General features: G+C 43.8%; 1 pseudogene; it reads left to right on the plus strand.

Annotated features, from left to right (window-relative positions):
• The first annotated feature begins 268 nt into the window (after window positions 1-268).
• The window catches only part of LOC127583148 (endoplasmic reticulum membrane sensor NFE2L1-like), a 30619-nt pseudogene continuing 7477 nt past the window's right edge, over window positions 269-23410 (plus strand).

Raw genomic sequence — 23410 nt, forward strand, 5'->3', positions numbered from 1 at the left:
GTGGGTCGGAGTGGGGCGGCGCCGACTGATTTGACGTGGCTGGTGGTCATTGGTCGGGCGATGCGTCAGTCAGGCGGTCCGGCGGCGGAGGGCAGGATGAGGAAGTGGCGGCGGCTCTGGTGAGGAGGAGCCGCTTCCTGGTTCTTTATTTAGTCGCAGGGCCGAACACGTTGGTGTTTGCGGGGAGCGGGCGGCCCGGCTCCCCCCAACCGCGGGGGGGGGGGAGACGGCGGCGTCCGCACAGGTCCGGCGGAGTCATAACCAGGCTCCCTCCTGCCTCGGGCCTAGCGACAGGCCGAGCCTGGGGGTCCCAGTGACGGCCGCCCGGGATAGACGTGTCCGGGCTCGGCTTCCAGCAGCAGCGAGGAGCGGGCTGAGAGAGAGAAGGAAACAGACAGGGAGCGGCTGCCTGACTCCAGTTCCTTTGTGCCTTTGAGGAGGGAGCGGCGCCTCTGGGCGACTGGAGCCCGCCCTCCGCTTTAAGCCGCGGCAATCCGACTGGTTTCGGGTGGGAAGATGCTCCCCCTGAAGAAGTATTTCACCGAGGGGCTCATCCAGTTCACCATCCTGCTGAGCCTGATGGGGGTCCGGGTGGACGTCGACTCCTACCTGAACGCTCAGCTGCCTCCGCTGCGGGAGATCATCCTGGGCCAGAGCTCGGCTTACACCCAGACCCAGTTCCACAACTGGAGGAACACGCTGGGCGGCTACGACCTTCACCCCAAGAGCGTGGACCTGGACTACTACTTCACGGCGCGGAGGCTGCTCAACGACGTGAGGGGACTGGACCGCCTGTTGGTTCCCAGCACCGAGCTCAATGCCTGGCTGGTGCACAGTGGCGGCGGCCGGGAGACCGACAGCTCGGTTGCCGCCTCGCAGCCTAGTTTGCCCTTGGACAATCCGAGCGGAGTGAACGAGGCGGCGGTGGCGGAGAACAGCGGCAGGGGCAATGGCTCATCCGAGCAGGTGGAGGAGACCTTGGGGGCTGTCGGATTGCCAATGAGCAGCGACTTAACCAAGGAGGTATTTCAACGCTTCTGTGCGTCCCCACTGCTGAGTTGTGGGCCTTTTTTGAAATAAACCAAACCGAGCTATCCACAAAGAAGAACTACTGCTCAAAATAAAACTTCCATCTCTTTATAAACAGAGTTGATCTGCACGTGCTCCCATCCATTCCACTTAGTGTATGCTGGATTCTAGAAAAGTTGACAGATCCTAGCTTGTTGCACCATAATACTGTATTGATTTGCTACCAGTTGAAGGAAGCTTCCATCGGGTGGTGAGTGACACTCAGTTTAAAGGAAAGGGCTTGATTAAAAATGATTGCTAAAGGGCTTGCAGCATCTGCAAGGCCATGATTGACAGAATAGCTTAACCTGGGTGGAAGATCCAGCCACTTTCAATTCCATAGCTGAGGTTTGAGAAAGTGAGTGGTCTGTAGCAGAGGGGTTGAAATGGATGATCAATACTCTAGAATAGAGTTCAGAGTGCTATTGTAGAGACGTGAGTGTTGAGGCTATGGTGTGGTTTGCAAACAAAATGAGTTTTTGTGTTGAACAGCTTTGCTGGACCAGTTGTCATACGGTCGGAGTGGGCTGAGTTTGCAAGCTAGCTGATTGTTCAGTGAGCATTTTGTGAGCCTAGGGTTGAGTCATCTGAGATGGCTTTTTGGATTATATAGGTTGCTGATGCACACTGGTGATGCAGATCGGAATAAATGGCCTTCTGGCAGATGTGCCAGTTATCCATTATTTGTCCCAATGCAGTGGAACTGTCTTAGTATATTAATGTTAAGAATGGGGTGCAGGAGGGAGTTTTGAAATCAATATGTAGTATTGCTTTTGGGTCCTCTATCTTAGAGGATGCTACTCTTTGGCATTGAGGGAGGTTTCTAGGTATTACTTTAAAGATTTACCAGTTTATTACACATTAGTGTGACAGTTTTGGATTGCTGTTTGAATGGGTGATGTTGATTAAATTCTCATTGTGGTGTAACTTTAACCCAATTCCCTGATCATATTTGAACTTGGATCTTGTCTTTTGCACAGTCAGGCATGGTAATGTTGGTAAGTATGTTTCAAGTCGACTCCAGTGTAAATTGGATTGTATTACTTCACCTCTTGGGCTCCTGTCTGCAGTAATCTACTCATGATATTTAAAGGCATACTGAAACATGTTGTTGCAGAGTGCAGGTCTATGCCTGTGATATATTGAGCTGCTAGTTTCAGGGCTATACTGGATCGCTGCCAAATGGAGGTCATTTGCTTTTCCATAAGAAGGGGTTAGGAAGTAGGAGGAGATGGTAGAGAACTGAGCTGATGTGTCCATTAAACCGATCAGACCACTTTTTCTTATTGGGTTTTGGCATAATTTCATCTCGACAAGCATTCCAGTTTCACTATCAAGACCCTGAATTTTCTGATGCAATCCTCCCCATTCTCACTCGCACCAAAACCCTCTGACCATTCACCTTGAGGTTTAACTTCTCTGCTCTTGCTATGCAGTTTAAAATTGCTTAAAAGCTTTGCCCCTGTGCTGCTTCCCTTAAGCAGACTCAGTTCAGTGGGTTTTGAGGTGAGGATGAATTCCATGAGCATCTGCAGAGTCTGCCATAAATGGAGTTTGATTGGATGGATGATCTTTCGAAAGTTGCTTGCTGCATCCGCCATATGCTCCTATTGGAGATATTGGATCTTTTCTGGATGTTTCCCTACTACTGCGATCAATCTTGACCAGATTCCCATGAGTCGTGGAGGATGTTAACTTTTTCAAGGGAACTTTACGGATGTCCCTGAAACACTTTCTCTGTCCTCCTGAAACCTCTTGATGTGATGGAGCTCTGAGTAGATTGATTGCTTTGGGAGTCTAGTGACAGATATGTGGAGTTGTCACTTCCACCTATGGTGATTGTGTGATCAGAGTCCTAGTATGTTTCTTAGTACTGGGGATGTTTTTGTGAGAAAGGATGTAATGTTTTGCCTATCCTGTCAGTAGATAGAAATGTAGAAAGTAGTGGTCCATTTGGTCCTGCTCTGCCAGTTGATGTGATCATAATCGATCACTCATTCAGTACCCCCGTTGCTGTTTTCTCCCCATATCCCTTGATCCCTTTAGCCCTAAGAACTATAATGTGGAATATTTTGCAAAGTGTGATGGTCATTTACCAGTGCCTTGGGCTTGCCATTGTAAATTGATATTTCCAAAGCGTACATGAAGTCTGGATTGGTCGTCCATGAGTTTGGTGTTAGAGTTGAGGCCAGTGATGAAATTGGATGTGCTGGTGCAGTCTTTGGCTGTCTGGAGGAAACCTGCATTTCTCCCCATCGCCCTTGTCCTTGCCAGACTACCTGTTTCTCCCTATCCAACACCAGTTCAGGATGTTCAAGCCCTTCCTCACTCTTTACCAACAATCACTCTCTAACTTCAGGAATCTTCTGTTTTACTCTTTCTACCAATGCCAGTCTTCTGTCTTAGGATCAGAGCTTTTTCTCTCCTTAAACTCTTGGAATCTCTATCCTTTCATGGAAATTCACCTCAATCATTTTGCTTTCTTCTTGCTGCCTGTTTATTCATTCTGTCTCTGCCATGGGATGTTATGAGGTTAAAGGTGCTATAAATAATCATGTTATTTCCAAACTGGACTTCACAAAGGAATGTGACAAGCATTGAATTCCAGTCGAACTTCCCACAGCAGCTGTGCTAGTCACGAGTAGAGACTGACAACAGTAGGACAGTATCATGCCTACTGAAGACCATGTGACACTGCAGATATGGCTGCTGGGCAGTATTGCATCATGTTCAATTATATTTTTAAAAAAAACATCTTTCCTTGTGTCCTAAACTCTCCCCTGACATTGTCCAGGCTATCTGTAGCCTCATCCAATCCTGCTCATCTTGAATTCATTGCACTCCATAGTGGAGGAGTCAGAGTCCAGGATGAGTTAATCCTCGACCGTTTGCTTTAAATTTCAGGGGAGATTGTGTAAATCTTTTCACCCAGAAGCAGGTAGGGATCCGGAAGTTGATGCCTGGAAGGACAGCGATGGTAGAAACCTTCTTTTATATCTTAAAAAGTACCTGGACATGTATTTGAAGTACAGTGACCTAATGAGCTGTGACTATAATGCTGGAAGACTGGATTAGGCTGAGTAGTTTTTTGACCCACATGGATACAGTGGGCCAAATGGCAGAAGTTCTGACTCTTCTCTAGTGCTGGCCCCTTGAGGTTCCCCAGTTCATTTGTACCACTGGCAGCTGTGACTTCAGCTGCTTCGGCTTTGAACTCTGGAATTCCCGATCTAAATCTCTCCATGGTCACTATCATTTAAGGTGCTCCTTAAAACAGCAATTTGAGCCTCTATTTGGTCACCTGCTGTAATATCTCCTTGTGTGGTATAGTGTCATTATTTGAATGCTCCTGTAAAACACCTTGGATGGTGTTGCAAATCTTGTACTACATAAATACAAATAATTACTTAGAACAGATTAACAGTTTGTTCAGACTTTTTGTAAAGGGGTTAGAATGCATACTGAAGCAAGATGGTGAATTCTTTTGGTTGCTCGTAGATCTGATAAGACAATGGACTTCCTCTGCTCCTGACAGTAACAAGAGTATTTGACCAGCCCTAGCTTGCTTTAGGACATTACGAGAGCTGTTTCCAACTGTAACCAGTTGGACCTGCTGTGAGAAAGTGTGGCCAGATTACTGAGTAGATTCTGTACTCGGCAGGCTTGTGGAACTGCAGTCATGGAGCCTATTTGGCTGGTGTTTGTACTAGTCAGAGTATACACAGGAGTACAAGCCTCATTCAGTTATTTCTCCCCTTTGTTTGCCATATAGAAACATCGAGTGCAGAGCTTGGGTCACTTCTGCCAGGTACCTTGCACTACATGAAGTTATCATTGTCATTGACCATTTGTGTTAATGGAGGACTTTTTGGGAGCTGTCCTAAAGATGAAATAAATCAGTTGTGTCCAATCCATTTGTTTATCGCAGGTAAACAGATTCTGAATTGGAATCTTTGAAGCTTATGGATTCCATTAGTTCTTGGAAGGTTGCATCATTTGCAATGCTTTCTATTACAAAAATCTTGCCTAAAGGGATGCAGTATCTGTATCCCTTTCCTTTCCCCGCCACTCTGTAAAGATTTACAAGTTCCTGTGGGACTAAATCAGGAGAAGCCCTACTTCCATCTTGTCCATGAGACTAGACATTATTTTCAATCCTCTTTCCATTTCTCCCTACCTCTATGACCATTGCCTCCTTATCCCATCAATCTTGAATCCTCTAGAGCTCTCTGATCCTTCAGTTCTGTCCTGTGGGTTCCTCCCTCTCCGCCCATCCATCCCCTTTAGTTTTCGTCAGCCCCTACCGCTTCAAAAAAAAAATTCGTGTGCCTTTAATTGCTAAGGCTATGAGCTCTGAAATTCTTTCCCTAAACCCCTCCACTTTCTTTTAAGGCACTCCATAAAATTGCTCTTTAAGCAAAGCTTTTGGGTCCTCTTTTGCATTCTTGGTTTCTGATTATATTAGGATATTTTGTTCTGTTTAAGGTGTTGTACAAAAAGCTGTGATATTGTCCCACTGATGCAATAGTTCTGATTTTGATGCAATACTTCCACCCTGAACCAGATCGTCCCAGCCAGAAATGGGAAGGTGCTTTGATTGCTGTGTCTGATACTTATTAAATAACTTGAGGTTGATGAGGAAACAAGTCATTTCAATATTTAATCCAGTCTTGACAAGTCAGGTTTGCTTGTTAATGTCGTGCAGGCAGCTGAAAGGATCTGTGGTGAATGCCAGCTTCTCCCAGCTGCAGTCTTGGCAGTGGATTTATGTCTGAAATCAGATGCACAGGAAGGATGTGGATATTAAAAAAGGCCTCAAATGCTCTTAACTGATCAACATAAATAGCTGTTCTCTCCCCCAAAACACCCACCACCAAATTACCTTGATCCTAATATAAACTTGGAATTTGTGGTTTCACTTTCCTTCATGTGATGGTTGACCACCTGGGAGCCAAGTTTTACCCGTGTGTGTACTCACGCACACACTCTTGAACTCCCTGTAATTGATTTATTATTGTCATGTGTACCGAGATGCAGTGAAAAGCTTTAGTCTGCATGCCATCCAGACAGATCATTCTACACAAGTACTTCGAGGGAGTACAAAAGGGGAAAAATAACAATGCAGAATGTAGTGTTACAGGTGCAGAGAAAGTGCAGGTAGACAAATAAGGTGCATGGGCCATGATGTGGTAGCTGAGATCAATAGTTCATCTTTATCATATGAGAGGTCTGTTCAAGAGTTTGATAACAATGGATGGAAGTTGTCCTTGAGCTGGGTGGTATGTGTTCTTAAGCTTTTGTATCTTCTGATGGGAGTGGGGAGAAGAGGATGATTTGAGTGGGAGGGGTGCTTAATCATGTTAGCTGCTTTTCCTGAGGCGGTGGGAAGTGTAGACAGTCAATGGAAGGGTGTGTTCGCTTGCCATACACCTCCCAGCGATGTTGAAAAGTTTAGCATTTATTGTGAACTGACAGATCAGCAAGTAAGACACTCTGCCACGCCCAGCACTCAACAGGCGGTGCCCAGTTTCTCTTGAAACAACTGCCTACAAATATCTGTTCATCTTGCTGAGCCAAGAACAGCAAACCAATGTTCTGGGGGCAGCTTGTGCTGGGTGTGGTTTGACACTTAATTCACATAAGTGCAAGGTGTTGCAGTTTGGGAAGACAGATGAGGATAGGACTTTCACAAGGAACAGCAGGGCTCTGGAGAGTGTTGTAGAACAGTGGGACCTAGGAGTACAAGTACATGGCTCCCTGATAGTGGTGTTGCAGATAGATGGTGGTGAAGAAGGATTTTGGCATGGCTGGCATTCATCAGTCAGGATGTTGAGTATAGGAGTTGGGATTTTTTTTTGTTGCAGTTGTACAAGATGTTGGTGAGGCTGTGTTTGGAATATTGTCTGGTTTTAGTCACCCTGCTATAGGGAAGGGAAAATGAATGCAAATACTAATAGCAGCTGTTTCAAGTGATCCTGGGCTGGAAAGGATGCAGAGGAGACTTACAAGGATGTTGTCAGAACTTGACAGACTGTGTTATGCAGAGACGTTGAGCAGGTTGGGACTTTAGTCATTGGAGCATAGGAGAATGAGGAGTGATCGTCGTGTAAATAAGGTCAGTGTGCACACTGTTTCCTAGGGTTGGGGAATCAAGACCTCGAGGACCTAGGTTTAACGGGAAAGACTTAATAGTAACCTGAGGGGCAACTTTTGCACCTAGATGGCGGTCAGTATATGGAATGAGCTGCCAGGGATAGTGTTTGAGGCAGGTACATTAACAAGATTTAAAAGGTACATGGACAGGAAAGGTTTAGAGGGATATGGGCCAAGCATGGGCAAATAGGACAATTTTAGATGGGCATCTTGGTCGGTGTGGACCAGTTGGGCTGAGGGGCCAGTTTCTGTGCTGTGACTGTGCAGTGTTGCCTCTTGTTGCATGCATTTCCAAAGCACAGTAGACAATGAATCTTTGTTTATGAATTTGGGGTGGATCATTTAACCTTTGGTGGTGATTCAAATTCTTTAGCTTGCCCAGCAACGAGGGAGTCCTGCCACTGAATTGCTGAGCATGAAGAACCTAGGTTTGGGTCTCTGATCCATATGGATTGATTCCTATGGAAGAGAAAATCAACTGGGAATTTTGTCCCCTTGCTCTGCACGAATTCAGTATTGAGTACTGAGGGGATTAGGCAGTCACTTGCCTCCTATTTTAATGCTCAGTTAAGTTTTTACATGAATTAAAAACATTCATGACAACTTTTTTTTGGTAGGATAAGTATTGCCCAAGGCACAGTTCTTTGAAATGCTGCCAGGCCAGAGGATAATTGTACCTGGGACTTTACCCAATGAAGAAGCAACCACCTTGCCCTGGGGAGGAAATGGGAAGAAAACTTGAAGGTGTTAGTTTCCTGGTATGAGCACAAAAGTAACCTGTATCTTTGGTTATCTTGGGGCTTTGTGGTGGAGCTCGTTAAGATTTCTCTACATCCCCAGTTTGGCTGTTTTGAAACTATGGAGGTCAGTACCTGCCAGTCAAGTGCTTATTTTTCTCCCTCAGAAATGCTGTATATCATCAACAACATTTTGTTCCTAGACTGATTAAAAATAACTTTGTTCCAGTATCGTGTGGTGGAAGTTCATCCAAGCATATCAGTAACTCCATCTGGAGTGGGGCTATTTCTGTCACCAGGATTTCTTGGGGATTTCCACACCCAGCTCCTGTCCTTGTCTGCTGCTATGCCGAGGGTACAAGAAGAGTAAACAAACAGCCTTTCATGTCTGCTCTGCCATTGTCATGGCTGATCCAATTTTGACCTCAGTGTGACTTTCCTGGCTATTTCTGCATAATCCCCAACTGCCCTACAGATTATAAATCTCTCCATCAGGGACTGAACGTGCAGGTACAACTGCATTGGGAATCTTTGTGAAACATGAAATGAATTGAGTGGGCCCGTGAAATTGAATTGGAGACCTTTGAGTTGTAGTAAGCTGCTTTGTACTGTGCTGCCACGCTTGTTCGCAACACTCCAGTTGATTGCAGTGTTTGCATCAGAGTTTTGTGTTGAGCCTTGTGACACCTCACTTGTGGTAGGGCACACTTGTCTCTCTGGATATTGATTGTAAATGCCAGTTAACTTTTCACGGGCCAAAAACTTAAATCCACCATTGGAAATATAAAATTCAAACTGCAGATGTTGAGAATGTGGAAAGGTTTAATATTTCAGGTAGAAGACACTTCATCACACTTGAAAGACTAAATAGCTGAATTTCTCTCCTTCCTAGTTCTGACACAGGGTCTTCAGCCCAAAGTGTTATCTGTTCTCTTTCCCCAGACATTGCCTGAACAGCTGAGTATTTTGTTTTTAATTACAGAAACATCTCACTTGACCCAACCAATCCCTGCTGGAGTTATGATCTACTCAGCTGACAATCTTGTCTTGGCTAAACATATCAGTTTAATGTTGTAACAGGTACTGCAACTCTTGCTCAACGGTGACCCTGCAAGGTTTTGGTAAAAATCCTCAAATTTGAGCAATGGGGAGGCCATATCTAGTGACACCAACCCCACTCCCCCTCCCCACCCCCCACACACAGTGCTGGGACCATCGTAGCATTGCATATCTTCTTATGGCTTGTACTCAGTGGGCCAAATGACTTCCTTTGATGCCAACTCTCGAGCAATGTCATCAACCCCATTTATTTCCAGGGCAATTATGGTATGGAGATGGAGTTGCCCAGATTGGACTGGGAAAATAAGCTAAGAGTCAAGTTAGTAGATGAACAGTGGCAGAGATTCAAACAACTGGTCCATAACACTCAGCAGGAATCCAGAAGATTGGCTGTTTTCCAATGTGATTCCCTTAATCTAAAAGGGATGGAGACAAAGGTGGGGAACTATAGTCCAGGTAGTTTACCACCTATTGTTGGCAAATTACCTGTCAATAATCAGAGGGGAAATAGTCATTTAGGAAAGCTGAATGTAATCAAACCTAATTGACACGGTTTTATGAAAAGTAACGTTTGACAAATGTGCTCAAATTCTTTAAGGATGTGACGGGGAGAATTGAGAGAGCGAAACCTGTAGATGTAGTGTATTTAAATTTCCAAAAGGTGCCTTAAGAGGCTGGTATATAAATTAACAACCCAAGGTATTGGAGCAAGTGTGTTACCATAGATTGAAAACAAGCTGTCACTTAGAAAATACAATTGGAATAAATGGGTTGTTTTCAGGCTGGGAGGTTGTAACTAGTGGAGTACCCCAGGGATCGGTTCTTGGCTCTCAATTGCTTACTATTCACATTAATGGCCTGGCAGAGGGGACAAAATACAAGGTTTCCAAGTTTGCTGATAATATGAAAATAGGTGAAAGGGTATGTTGTGATGATGGTTTTGTGATTCTGCAATGGGATGTAGTCAGTCATTGGGTGAAAACCTGGCAACTGGAGTTTAATGTGGATAAGTGTGAGGTCAAACAGGAGAATGGGGTTGGGTTGAGAGGGAATAATAAATCGGCCATGATCAAATGGTGGAGCAGACTCTGGGCTGAATGGCCTAATTCTGCTCCTATGTCTTATGGTCACTTTGGTAAGAGAAATCGATGGGATTGTTAAATGGGGAGAGAATGGAAATAAGTTGATAATGGAAATAAGGGGCAGGCACAGTAGTGTAGTGGTTAACGTAACGTTATTACAGCTCCAGTGACCCGGGTTTAATTCCTGCTGCTGTCTGTAAGGAGTTTGTACGTTCTCCCTGTGTCTGTGTGCGTTTCCTCCGGGTGCTCCAGTTTCCTCCCACATTCCAAAGATGTACAGGTTAGGAAGTTGTGGGCATACTATGTTGGTGCCGGAAGTGTGGTGACACTTGTGGGCTGCTCCCAGAACACTACATGAAAGATGTATTTCACTGTGTGTTTTGATCTACATGTGACTAATAAAGATTATCTATCTATCTAAGTTAAGTTCTGACAGATCTAGGTGTGAATCACAAAAAGTTAGCAGGCAGGTCCAAGTAGTTTAGAAGGTAAGCAGCATGTTGGCCTTTATTGCAAAGTGGTTAGAGTTTAAGAGTAGGGGGATTTTGTTAGTTGTACAAGGTGCTGATGAGGCCACACCCAGAATACTGTGCACAATTTAGGTCATCGTATCTGGAAAAAATGTAGCATTGGAGGCAGTCCAAAGAAGATTCACCAGGCTAGTTCCCGGGATGAATGGATTGAGCTATCGAGAGGCTAGACAGTTTAGGTTTGCATTCCTTGGAGTTTAGAAGAATGTGAAATAAGGGGACAGTCTTCTGTAACTGAGGTTCATAGAAACTTCCTCTCTCGGGGGGGGGGGGGGGGGGGGGGGGGGGGGGGGGGGGGGGAGGGGGTGGGGTGGTAGCGAATCTGGAATTCTCTGCCTCCTAGAGTGGTTGAGGTTAGATCATTAGATATTTTTAAGGTGGAGATAGATATTTGAAAGATCAGGAGATTGAGGGTGATGGGGAACTGGCACAGAAGAGGAGTTGTGGCCAGTGTAGATCAGCCTTGCACCTTTTCAATGGTGCTGCAAGCTTGAGGGACCTGCTCCAGTTCCTATTTTCTTGTGTTCATGTTTCCTGTGACCTTGCGTGCCCGTAAACATCCACCTGATTCTCCCACCAGTAACTTGCACTTGGGATACTTTACATTAGATGATTAACTTATCAACCAGCATGTCTTTGGAATGGGGGAAGAAACCAGAGGAAACCCACATGGTTACAGGGAGAATGTGTAAACTCCACACAGTGTCAGAGGTCAGAAACAAAGCAAGGTCATTGTGCCACCCCATCGTCATCTGATCTTGATGATTGCTGAGGTCCCTTCATTTACTGAGAGCAAAAATTATCAGAGGAAAGCAATATTCCCAAAATAGATGGGGAAAACATTTCTAATTGATATCATGCAAGATGTCCAATTGGATCTTGAACAATTGTTTCAAATATCCAGAACTCTAAATCCACCAATATCCTTGACCCTATTGATCCAGGAACACCAGCAATTTGACCTGCAGCCAACATCCAGAAACAACGATGTAATATTACCTGTGCTGCTGTTGCAAAGCCAGAATGGCCATGCATCCTAATGGTGGGGAAAAATGTGAACTTGTCCTCTGCACAAAATAGGAAGACATTTATATTTTTAAATAAAGGTTAAGTAATGTTGATATTCAAAGGGATCTGGGTGTCCTTGTGTGCATCACTGAAAGGTAACATGAGCAAGTGATTAAGAAGGCAAATGGTATGTTGGCTTTTATTATAAGAGGATTTGAGAACAGGATTAAAGATATCTTACGGAAGATATCATTATGATATAGTGTCTTGACGTGAGAGTGCACCTGGATTGTTGTATACAGTTTAGGTCTCCTTGTACATGCCACAGAGGGAGTACGGTGGTGATTTATTGGACTGGTTCCAGGGATGAGAGCTTTGCCATTGGAGAGATGAGTAGACCAGGCCTGTGTTCTTTAGAGGTTCAGGGCAATGAAACTTGCCTTGTTTTCAGGGATCAACAGGCTAGATGCAGGAAAGATGTTTCCCCTGGTTGCATCCAGAGCAAGGGGTCAGAGTCTCAGAATAAAGGAGGTAATTTAGGACTAAAATGAATTTTCACACAGAAATTTTCTACTTCAGACCTCTGTAGTCGCTTAGTATATTCAAAACAGATTGCTGAAATTAGAGGATATGGAGAGAGCATGGGTGAATGGCATTTGAGGTAGAAGATTAGTCATGGTCTTGATGAACGATGGAGCAGGCTCAAAGGGCCAAATTGTGTTCACATGTTTGTTAAATCCTTCTTGACACTTGCATTTCTACATGCCTTTCATGACATCTGGCTGTCCCAAAGCACTTTACTAACTGATGCAGTACACGTTTTTCAAGGTGTAGTTATTCCCTGCCATCTGCAGTCCTTTGTAGAGAAATTGAGAGAGAGAAATCCTAATTCTGAGTGAAGAAATTTTTTATTTGGGTCATAAATGCTTTCTTACTTGGGTTGTGATTCATGGTGCAATGCTCTATAACTTGGTTATATTTTTCAAAATATGGCCACTGCGGGTGATGCCAGAATTTAATTCCCTTGAGAAGGTGGGGGTGAGCTGCCTTGAACTGCTGCGGTTCTTCTGGTGAAGGTGCTCCCAAAATGCTGTTGGGTAGGGAGTTCCAAGACTTGGACCAAGCAAAGATGAAGGAATGGTAGTATACTTCAAGTCAGTGTGGTGTGTGACTTTGAAAGGAGATCCTGTAGGTGATGGGGTTCTATCTGCCTGTTGCCCTGGTCTCCTGGTGGTAGGAGTGGCAAGTTTGGTATAGGCTGTTGAAGTAGCCTAGGTGATGCATTATGTGGATGATGCAGAATGCACTGTGTGTGCTGGAAGTGGAGGAGGAGGTGCTAATAGTGTGGTGTTTTGTCCTGGATAGTGAGCTTTTTGGTGGTTGTTGTGGCTGCACTCATTACCACACAAGTGGGTGGTTTCCCATTGCACTCAGGACTTGTGCCTTGAAGATGGTTGGAAGGCATCGGGGGGCAGTAGGTGAGTCATGGCACATGACTTGCTACTGTGGCTACAGTATTATGTGGCTAGCCCAATCAACTTTCTCCTCAATGGAGGAATTGATGATGGAAATGTCATTGAGTGTCAAGGGTAGGTGTTTAGACTCTCTTGGTGGTGGCTGCATGAATCTTTGGTCTGAATATCCATCCAGTGGCTACTCCACAAAGTCCCTTGAATTTTGGATGTTTCACTGTGATCACTTCATTCTTCTCAACTCTACTGAATGCAGGCCTAGTCTTTTCACTCATTGGCTAATTTCCTCACCAAACTTCTCCCCTAAACCACAACTTCCACCCCAAACCCAGGGATTACTCCAGTATACCACAATTTGTATGTGCTTTCTCAGATAAAGGGGCAAAAACTATTCTAAGACTGCAGATGTGGTCCTACCAGAGCTCTAACTGCAGGAAACTTCATGCTCAATGTTCGTAATAAGGGTAATGTACCAAGTATTTCCTGTAGCTGCATGTTGACTTCCAATATTTCATATACTGGTCTATGATTCTATGATACGAGTACATCCAGGTCCACTATAGCCAATCATTTGCTATTTAAATTGTATTCTCCTGTTCCTCTTACCAAAGTAGATAATTTCAAATTTCCTCATTTTAGATTTTGTTTCGGACTCCATCTGCAATATTTTTGTGTGCTGGTAACCTAGGTACAGTATACATGCAGCCTCTTCCCTTTCATGTTTTACTTTCCTATCTCACTTTGTATCATTAGCAGGCTTTGATAATACACCAAGTCAACGGTGTGTTGCAAATAGTTGAGAGCCGGTACTGAATTTAATGGCACCATACTCATCTGAAAATGTCTATTTCATCCCTTCTGTTTTGTCTGTTAACCAGTCCTTGGTCCAACTAGGGTTACCCAAATCCTATAAGCTTCTACTGTTGTGTGGTAACCTTGTGGAATCTTAATGTCATCTCAAAAGTCAAATGTATTACATTCAGTGACTACTTTGTATCCTGCTGGCTTTAACCTAAAAAAAATTGACTTGTCAGATGTATTTCCTTTTGATCTGATTCCTATTTTCCCCTTCATTGCAAATGTGAATTCCCACTCCTCCCCCTGCCCCCCCCCCAAAAAAAAATCTGGTCTTTTGTTGATGGATCCAGTATAACGCTGAGCTTTTCAATGGAGCGTCTTTTATTTTTTTTCCATCTTTCTGGGCACTTTTAACCTGGTACTATTACTATTCATAACTGCCTACTACTAGTTGATGCTTTTGATTGTAATCAATTGCACCAGCCACCATTTGCATTATGCCTCTTATACCTTAAAATGTTCCATGGTTCTGAACGAGAGCCAAGTCTCATGAATATTTCTCCCAGAGGCTGTCATCTGCCGAGAGACCAGACACTTCCTCCATTTTCTTTCTCTGAACGTTTCATCACTCAGGAGTTAAACCTGCAACCAATAGTTTCCGTGGGACTTTCATATACACACCAAATTGCATGTCAATAATTCCACACTGGGGGAAGCATTGCTTGTTTCATATTAATCCCTGCTGTGCTACAAGATGAGGGCCTGTGTTCTGTGGATTTGTCGACTCTATAAATAAACTATTACTAAAATTCATGCCTTGTATCCTAATTATATGAAACATACGATCTGCCAACCAAGCGCGTGATTTGGGTATGAAACAATCCCTGCGTCTGTCAGATGGCACAATACTTACTGACTTCAAGCTGTGGTGCTTATTTAATCTTCAGTAATGGGCATTTGTATCGGGCTACAGAAGGGGTTGGGTCAGCAAAGAAACAAAGAAAAATGATTGGCAATGATGCTGTTTCCCTGGGCACCCCCAACCCCTGACTAGTTTAGTGACACCTGCCAAGGAATGTAGACGGACTAATCTAATATCGTCTGAAAGACTGTTGTACAGTGACCTCTTGCACTGGCACAGTGTGTGACGGGGGAGGGGTTGCAATCAAAATCATGCAAACATGCACAATAGCCAGTAGTAGGAATACAACACTTTTTGGATTTGAAGATTAATCATGTAACATTGCTTTTAAACATGTTTGAGCCTGTGTGGGGTTGGGATAAATTTGATGATCTAAAGTCTGCTTTCACTGATTTGCTGTTCTGGGGTGTCTCTAAGGTGATGCAAAGTCATGCAAGGTACTTTGCTGGAATAGCCTGTAATTTCTCGCCTGTCAGTGAGAACCTGGATTTTATATCCTTGTACTGTACTTTGTAGAATTCAACATTGTACATGGCTTTTAGTAACATTGTTGATTTCTGTAGCTTCGATCACTAAAGCCACATCAAATTTTAAAGCAGACCAATAACAATAAATGGCTTGCAGTTTGTAACTTTCACAGCCTCCTTAAAATACTGTACAGAAACTAAGTTTTTCAATGAAGTCAGTGTTGTACATTTAGTGACTCTGCACACAACCAGACGACCATAAACCATTTCAGTAAATGATCAGATCTGCCTTGGGGATTGGTTGAGGGATAAATATTATTTGGAGATGCCTGCTGCTGCTTCCTCGCCCCCCCCCCCCCCACACACACACACACACAGTGATCTTTCTTCAGATGCATTAGACTGAAGATCATGAGCTTCTCAGTTGACGAACTTGGTCTGTACTCCACATAAAATCTAAGCACAACTTATTTTTGGAGAAACACACAGTTCAATAGATGAAGAGTTTTGGGTGTGTTTATTTATCCTTCATTATACACTTTTCTCCCCCTCTGGCTTACTGTAGGCTTTTGAAGTTTTCCAAGTGAGTGGCAGTGTAGGTGAAAGCAAAGGTGAAGATGTCTCAACTGGTGCACCTGTCTTGGTTGTTCTCACAGATCATGATTAGCTGCTGAAGAGGTTTTACGGTGACAACCTGTGGCAAGTATTTTGTGTGAATGATCAGGTCAAGATGGGAGCTGGAGGTTATGGGAGGTGTGTAAATGTAGTCAGACTTGTCTATTTGTGAATGCTATGGGCTGTGCATCTTGAGACTGTGAGCATCTATTGCACCAGATGGTTCAAAATACTGTGCTGTGTCTTTATTGCATGATTGAACCATTCTATTCTACTCTGTTCACTGGCAAAAGTAATTAACTCCAGATTTTTTGTAGCCTGTTGGCCTTTAATAATTGATCCATAAATTAGTGAACCGTAATGGCGGCTGAAATCCCCAGTGCTCCTAGGGTGTGGAACAAACCCACTTTAGCTTGCCTTACAGATTTGGGTAGATCAGTGTCTTTTCCAAAGCCCAGTTAAATTGAAGCCAGTGGAACTAGACTGCTGTCCAATGGGACTGTATATGGGTGTCTCAGTATGGAGGTTGGTGAGAATGCTCTCCATGGGCAGAGAGATGAGGATAGTTGGCAGTGAGTGGCTGTCGCGTTACAAGGGGTGTTAATAGATTAGCTGTTCAGTTTTGGGAATTCAGTCTGACTTGTGAGCTTTTATTACCATATTTCAACAGCTGAATCCAAGGTCATTGTGTTGCTCTGTATCATGGTCTAGGCAGTGTATATGTAAACTTGCTGGTTACGTCCATCTCCTACACCCTCCCCGAACCTCCTTTACTCCTTTGGGGTATAATTTTGAGCACTCAGTAGTTCATTGGAATTCAAAGTGTTGGGATGCTGTTTGTGCATGTGAGAAGAGGTCTTGGTTTTTATCTTTTATTGTTGGCCAATATTGCCCCTTCATTGAGTGGTTTGCGAGGGCTTTTCAGAGGGCTGTTAAGAGTTGATCACATTGCAGCAAGTCTGGGACAGCAGACTGGACAAGGACTAAAATTGCTTTCCTTGAGGGACATTAGGGAGTTTTGTTGAATTTTTACTTGAGTCCTTTATTTTTATAGAGTTAACTTTTTATTTAGCTACTTGAATTCAAGTTGACCAGCTGCCCTGGTAACTAGTCCAGTTAAGTTTCATGTTAACCCACCCTGGATGTTCTTCTCCCCTCTCCCATTGGGCAGAAGACACAAAAGTCAAGGCACGTACCACCAGGCTCAAGGACAGCTTCTATCCCACTATCATAAGACTATTGAATGGTCCCCTAGTACGATAAGATGGGCTCTTGACCTCTCAATCTACCTCGTTGTGACCTTGCACTCCGTTGTCTGCCTGCACAGCACTTTCTCTGTATCTGTAACACTTTATTCTGCATTGTTATTATTTTACCTTGTACTACCTCAGTGCACTCAGTAATGAATTGATCTGTATGAATGGTGTGCAAGACAAGTTTTTCACTGTACCTTGGTACATGGGACAATAATAAACCAATTTATCCCCATAATGTTGGTAGCAGGCTCTTAGTGAAAGTAATGCTATTGAATGTCCAGGAAAGGTGGTGGTGTTAATAAAGGATGCAGACTGAACAATATTGAGAAAGGATATTCTACTGGTAGAAAACATGAGTGGGAATTGTCCATAAGTCTTCTAACAATAATGCAGGGGATGACATACAAATTACAGATGCATGTTAAAAGGATTTCACCATAATGGTGACCAATCTACATATAGACTGGTCAAAGCAAACTAGCAATAATATTATAGAGATAAATTCCTTTACTGTGTGTGTTTCTTAAACCAGTAGGATCCAAAGAGGGAACAGTTGTTCTAGATTGGGTAATGTGCAATGAGGGCAGGTTAGTTAATCTTATTAAATGGAAACCTGCAAATGTGGTGTGTTTGAACATAGAACACTACAGCACAGTACCTGCCCTTCGGCCCACAATGTTGTGCCGACATTTTATTCTGCTCTAAGATCTATCTAACCCTTCCCTCCCACATAGCCCCCTATTTTTCTATCATTCATGTGTCTATCTAAGAGTCTCTTAAATGTCCCTAATGTATCTGCCCCTACAACCTCTGCTGGCAGTGCATTCCACACACCCACCACTCTTTTTATAAAAAAACTTATCCCTGACATCCATATACCTTCCTCCAATCACCTTAAGATTATGCCCCCTCGTGTTAGCCATTGTTACACTGGGGAAAAAGTCTGTGACTGCCCACTCGATCTATGCTTCTTATCATCTTGTACAGCTCTATCAAGTCACGTCTCATCCTCCTCTCCAAAGAGAAAAGCCCTAGCTCGCTCAACCTCTCCTCTCCAGTCCAGGCAACATCCTGGTAAATGTTCTCTGCACCCCTTCTAAAGCTTCCACATCCTTTCTATAATGAGGCTACCAGAACTGAACACAATACTCCAAGTGTGGTCTAACCAGAGTTCTATAGAGCTGCAACATCACCTCACGGCTCTTGAACTCAATACTCCGACTAATGAAGGCCAACATTCCATACGCCTTCTTAACAACCCTATCGACCTGCGCAGCAACCTTGAGGGATCTATGGATGTGGACCCCAAGATTCCTCTGTTCCTCCACACTGCTGAGTCCTGCCATTAAACTTGTATTCTGCCTTCAAATTCTATCTCCTGAAGTGTATCACTTCACACTTATCTGGGTAGAACTCCATCTGCCACTTCTCAGCCCAGCTCTGCATTCTATCAGTATCCTGTTGTAATCTACAGCAACCTTATACACTATCCACAACACCAACCTTTGTATCATCAGCAAACTAACCCACCCTTCCACATCCTCATCCAAGTCATTTATTAAAATCACAAAGAGCAGGGGTCCCAGAACAGATCCCTGCAGAACACCACTGGTCACCGACCTCTAGGCAGAATACGCTCCATCTACCACCACCCTCTGTCTTCCTTGGGCAAGCCAATTCTGAATCCCATGCCTCCTGACTTACTGAATAAGCCTTCCATGAGGAATCTTATCAAATGCATTACTAAAATCCATGTACACCACATCCACTGCTCTACATTCATCAATGTGCTTTGTCACATCCTCAATTCAATCAGGCTCGTGAGGCATGACCTGCCCCTCGCAAAGCCATGCTGACTGTCCCTAATCAGCCTATGCTTCAAATGCCCATAAATCCTGTCTCTAAGAATCTTCTGCAGTAATTTGTCCACCACTGAAGTAAGACTTACTGATCCATAATTCCCAGGGTTATCCCTACTCCCTTTCTTTAAACGAAAAAACATTCATCTGGCACTACTCCTGTGGCCAGTGAGGATGCAAAGGTCATCGCCAAAGGTGCAGTAGTCTCTTCCCTAGCTTCCTGTAATAACCTTGGATATATCCTGTCTGGCGCTGGGGACTTCTCTATCCTAATGTTTTTCAATAGTTCCAGCACGTCCTCTTTCCTCATGTTGACATGCCCTAGCGTATCAGCCTGTCGTACGCCATCCTTACAAACGTCAAGGTCTCTCTCACTGGTGGATACTGAAGCAAAATATTCATTAAGGACCTCCCCTACCTCTTTCAACTCCAGGCACTCATTTCCTCTTTTATCCCTGAATGGTCCTACCCTCACTCTAGTCATCCTCCTATTTTTCAGCCACGTGTAGAATGCCTTGGGGTTTTCCTACTTGCCAAGGTCTTCTCATGCCCCTTCTAGCTCTAAGTTCATTCTTAAGCTCCCTCCTGGCTGCCTTGTGTAACTCTCCAGAGCTCTGTGTGATCCTTGCTTTCTAAACCGTAGGTAAGCTGCTTTCTTCCTCTTGACAAGATATTCTACATCTTGTGTCAACCACGGTTCCTTCACTCTACCATCCTTGCCCTGCCTCAATGGGACAAACCTACCCAGAGCTCATGCAAGTATTCCTTAAATAACCTCCACATTTCCGCTGTGCAGTTCCCCAAGAACACAGTTTGGATTTTCAGAAGGACTTTGATAAAGATTCGTATTAGAGATTGGTATGCATAATTAAAAAAAAACATGGGATTGGGTGTAACATACTTGCATGGAATGAAAATTGGCTGACAGGAAGCAGTAGAAATAGGACTTTCTAGGGTGGCAGGCGATTACTTAGTGCAATACCAAAGGGTGTTGGTGCTTGGATCCCAGCTGTTCACAATAAGTATTTGGATGATGGAACTAACTGTAATATTTCTAAGTCTGTGGACAACAAAACTGGGTGGGATTGTCAGCTGTGAGAAGGATGCAAAAAGGCTTTGAGATTTAGACAAGTTGTGTGAGTGGGCACATGCATGGCAGATGCGGTATGATGTGGGTGAGTGTGGTTATCCACTTTAGGAAACAAGTGATAGATTGGGAAAGTATGAAGGGATCTGGGTGTCCTTGTACACCAGTCACTGAGGGTAAACATGCAGTTAAGATTAAGAAGGCAAAAGTTATGTTTGCTTCACTTCGAGGTTTTGAATACAGGAGCAAAGGTATCTTGCTATTAGAGTGCTTTGGTGAGACCACACCTGGCATACTGTGCACTATTTTGGGCTGCTTACTTTGTGGGTTGGGGGGTGGAGTTAATGCATTCAGAGGGAATGAAGGTCAGTTATTAAAGATGGAGACGCAACAGACTGCTGATGCTGGAATCTGGAGCAAAATGCTCCATTGTGTGTTCCAGTTACTGAAGGTGGTTGAGGAGATGTATTTCTATACTCCATAAGCATCAAGGAGTAAGAGACAGCAAGAAGTGTATGGAGACAGGATCACCTGTGATGAATTTGAATGGTGGACCTGGCTCAAAAGGGCTGGATGACTATTATTTTGCACGTTTCTTGCTAGAGCTGGTTATTGTACATAAATTATACGGCATGAATTCACTTGCTGCTTATCTACCCCCGAGTATTGTCCAGGTATTGCTGGTGCAAGCGTAGACTTTATTACATCTGAGGAGTTAAAGAAACCATATCATTGGTGAACAAGCCACGTCTGTAATTGGTCTTGGAGCAGACTAACATTCCACGCGCCCTTTCCACATCCTTTCTAGCCACGTTGTCTTGTGCTAAATTATTGCAGCAGTAGTTGTATTGTATTCTCTTATCCATTAGACCAAACATGGCTTTGCTTGAAAATCCAGTGCTGCTGTACAATGGGCTGGTTGAGAAGAGCTAAGTCGACAGGGCTGGAGACAAAGCCCATGATCTTTCCATGCTGCTTTCCACAGCCAGCCAAATGGAGTCCCTCATTTTCCCTTGCAGGGGTTGAAAGAGCCTGATGCACAATCTCCAGCATAGTTGGTCGGTGGTAGATTATGCAGTGAGGAAGGTGAGGCTTTGTATATCTGTTAAACAGTTTGGGTTGCTCCAGGGCACAGCAGATGGAGTAATCCAAATTTTAAAATGGGAATATTATCCTAACTGGGTGGTTTATGATAAATAACTTCCACCACAGGAAGGAATTAGATGTTTTGAGCAGAGTTCTAGCTTTTGTTTAAAAAGGAAACACTTTGAAGGGTTGCATTCTCCTTGAAAGGGAATTTCATTCCCAGTTAGAGGTTGGATGAGAATTAGGGGTAGGATTAGTTGATAAATGAGGATTATGACCAATTGCCATGTTACCTGTGTAGCCGGATAAGGAGAAGCTTCTAGCACCTTCCGTTCCTGTCCTCGTGCCCTTTGTTCACAGGATTTTGTCTGCAGCCTAACCCAATGCAGCACAGGGACTGCAGAATAACAGCAATTGCCCATGTAAACTAAACACAGTGTGACCCATTACCCATTGGGAGAAGAAATGTTGACTGAAATTAGTACTTACATAAACAAATTATTCTCTCTGCTTTCTTGCCACCTAAAAATATCCAGAACCCCATGGCTGGTTGTGGATAAACTGGTGTTTGGTGCAGTTCCCCCCAGTGTACCTCTGTCTGACACTTGATTTGTCTCTTTGATCTCTAAACAGCCTTTTATCTTTGAACTGACCTTGTATAAGTTTAATTCAATGTGTCAGTTTAGGCAGTGGCCATTGGTCAGCAGAGCCAAGACATGAACAATTAAGCTGTCATGGCTTCCTGCTAGAAAGTTATTCCTATGGTTTTGCCTTGGAGCCAGTTTGGAGCTGTCATATTTAATCATAAGCTGAGTTACCACTGAGCTGGCTGTTGTCAGGTTCTCCTGGGTTGCAGTAGAGTACTGATCTTTTCATTCTGGCGCTGGGCAGAAAATATTGCTGTTTGCCCAATGAATTTTGTGCTCATGACCAAAAAGTTGGTTTTCAAATAAACTTTTTCAAAAGGGAAAGAATTATTTAAAATCTCAGTGCTGTTAACTATCTCTAACACTGAATCCTGTATCTGCATGGATACCAATCCCACTTCTAAGGGTCAACTTTGAATCAACTTTGCACTGTCTCTACTTGTATTCCTTTTCAGTATCGGAAATTAAGGGACACGTGCTCAAGATTAGAGAGTTGACTGAAGAGCAAAGTAGACACCAGTACTTTTTCCTCTGGGGAATGGAGCATAACCTTAAAATTAGAGCCAGGTTGTATGGAGATGATTATAGGAAGCACTTCACAAAGTGAAGTGGAAATCTGGAACACTTTACACCCCCTCCCGCACTGGGCCCAAAAGCTTGTTGAGGATGGAGATTTCAGCACTGATTTTCATAGATAATGGTGTTAAAGATTGTTGAACTAAGAAGATGGAATTAAGGTACATGTCAGGCAGTATTTTATTCTAATGGAATAGCAGGATAGATTCTGAATGGTCTTCCCATGTTCGCCATCTAGCTGAGTGCCCACTAACAGAAATGTGACTCCCTCTGCCTATCGTCCTGGTCAGACCTGTAGGTACTTCTGTTTTGCTCAGCTGCTTGGTGCCTGTTTTACCATTGACAGTGAAAAATGTTATTGAAATAATTACTGGCTGCAGATGGAGTGATTGGAATTCTCTGGTTCTAGGACATTGATCTGATTGATATCCTGTGGAGACAGGACATAGATCTGGGCGCTGGGAGAGAGGTGTTCGACTACAATTACAGGCAGAAGGAGAACGAGCAAGGGGAGGAAGATCAGAGAAAGAAGAATGAAGAGAGCAGCGGAAGCGGGAGGAGTGGTTTGCTGCAGGGCACTGCTCAAGTGGATGGGGAGACTGGGGAAAGAGTTCCCCTTCAGGTACTGGCTTATAGCTTGGGACGATACTTTACCCAGTTGACAGCCTGCAAATTTATTCAGCATAAAAGATGGATATTTAAACAGTTGTCCCTGAGCCAGCTCTTTAAGAGCTATCTAATTATTCCCCCTCCACTGCCCTGCTGACACTTGGTCCTTTTGAGTTTTTATCCAATTAAATTTTGAGAGTTCCTTTCCTGTCTTTTCCATTGCCTTTTCAGCAGCACATTCCTGATCACAACTTATTGTGGAAATAAAATTCTCATTTTGCCTCTGGTCCTTTGGCCAATTGCTTTAAACCTGTGCTTGGTGGTTCGCCCTCTTGTCGGTGGATGGCGTTGACCCAAATCTAGTGTAGCTCCACAGCCA

Source organism: Pristis pectinata, chromosome 25 (assembly GCF_009764475.1).
Source record: "Pristis pectinata isolate sPriPec2 chromosome 25, sPriPec2.1.pri, whole genome shotgun sequence".
Taxonomy (NCBI): Eukaryota; Metazoa; Chordata; class Chondrichthyes; order Rhinopristiformes; family Pristidae; genus Pristis; species Pristis pectinata.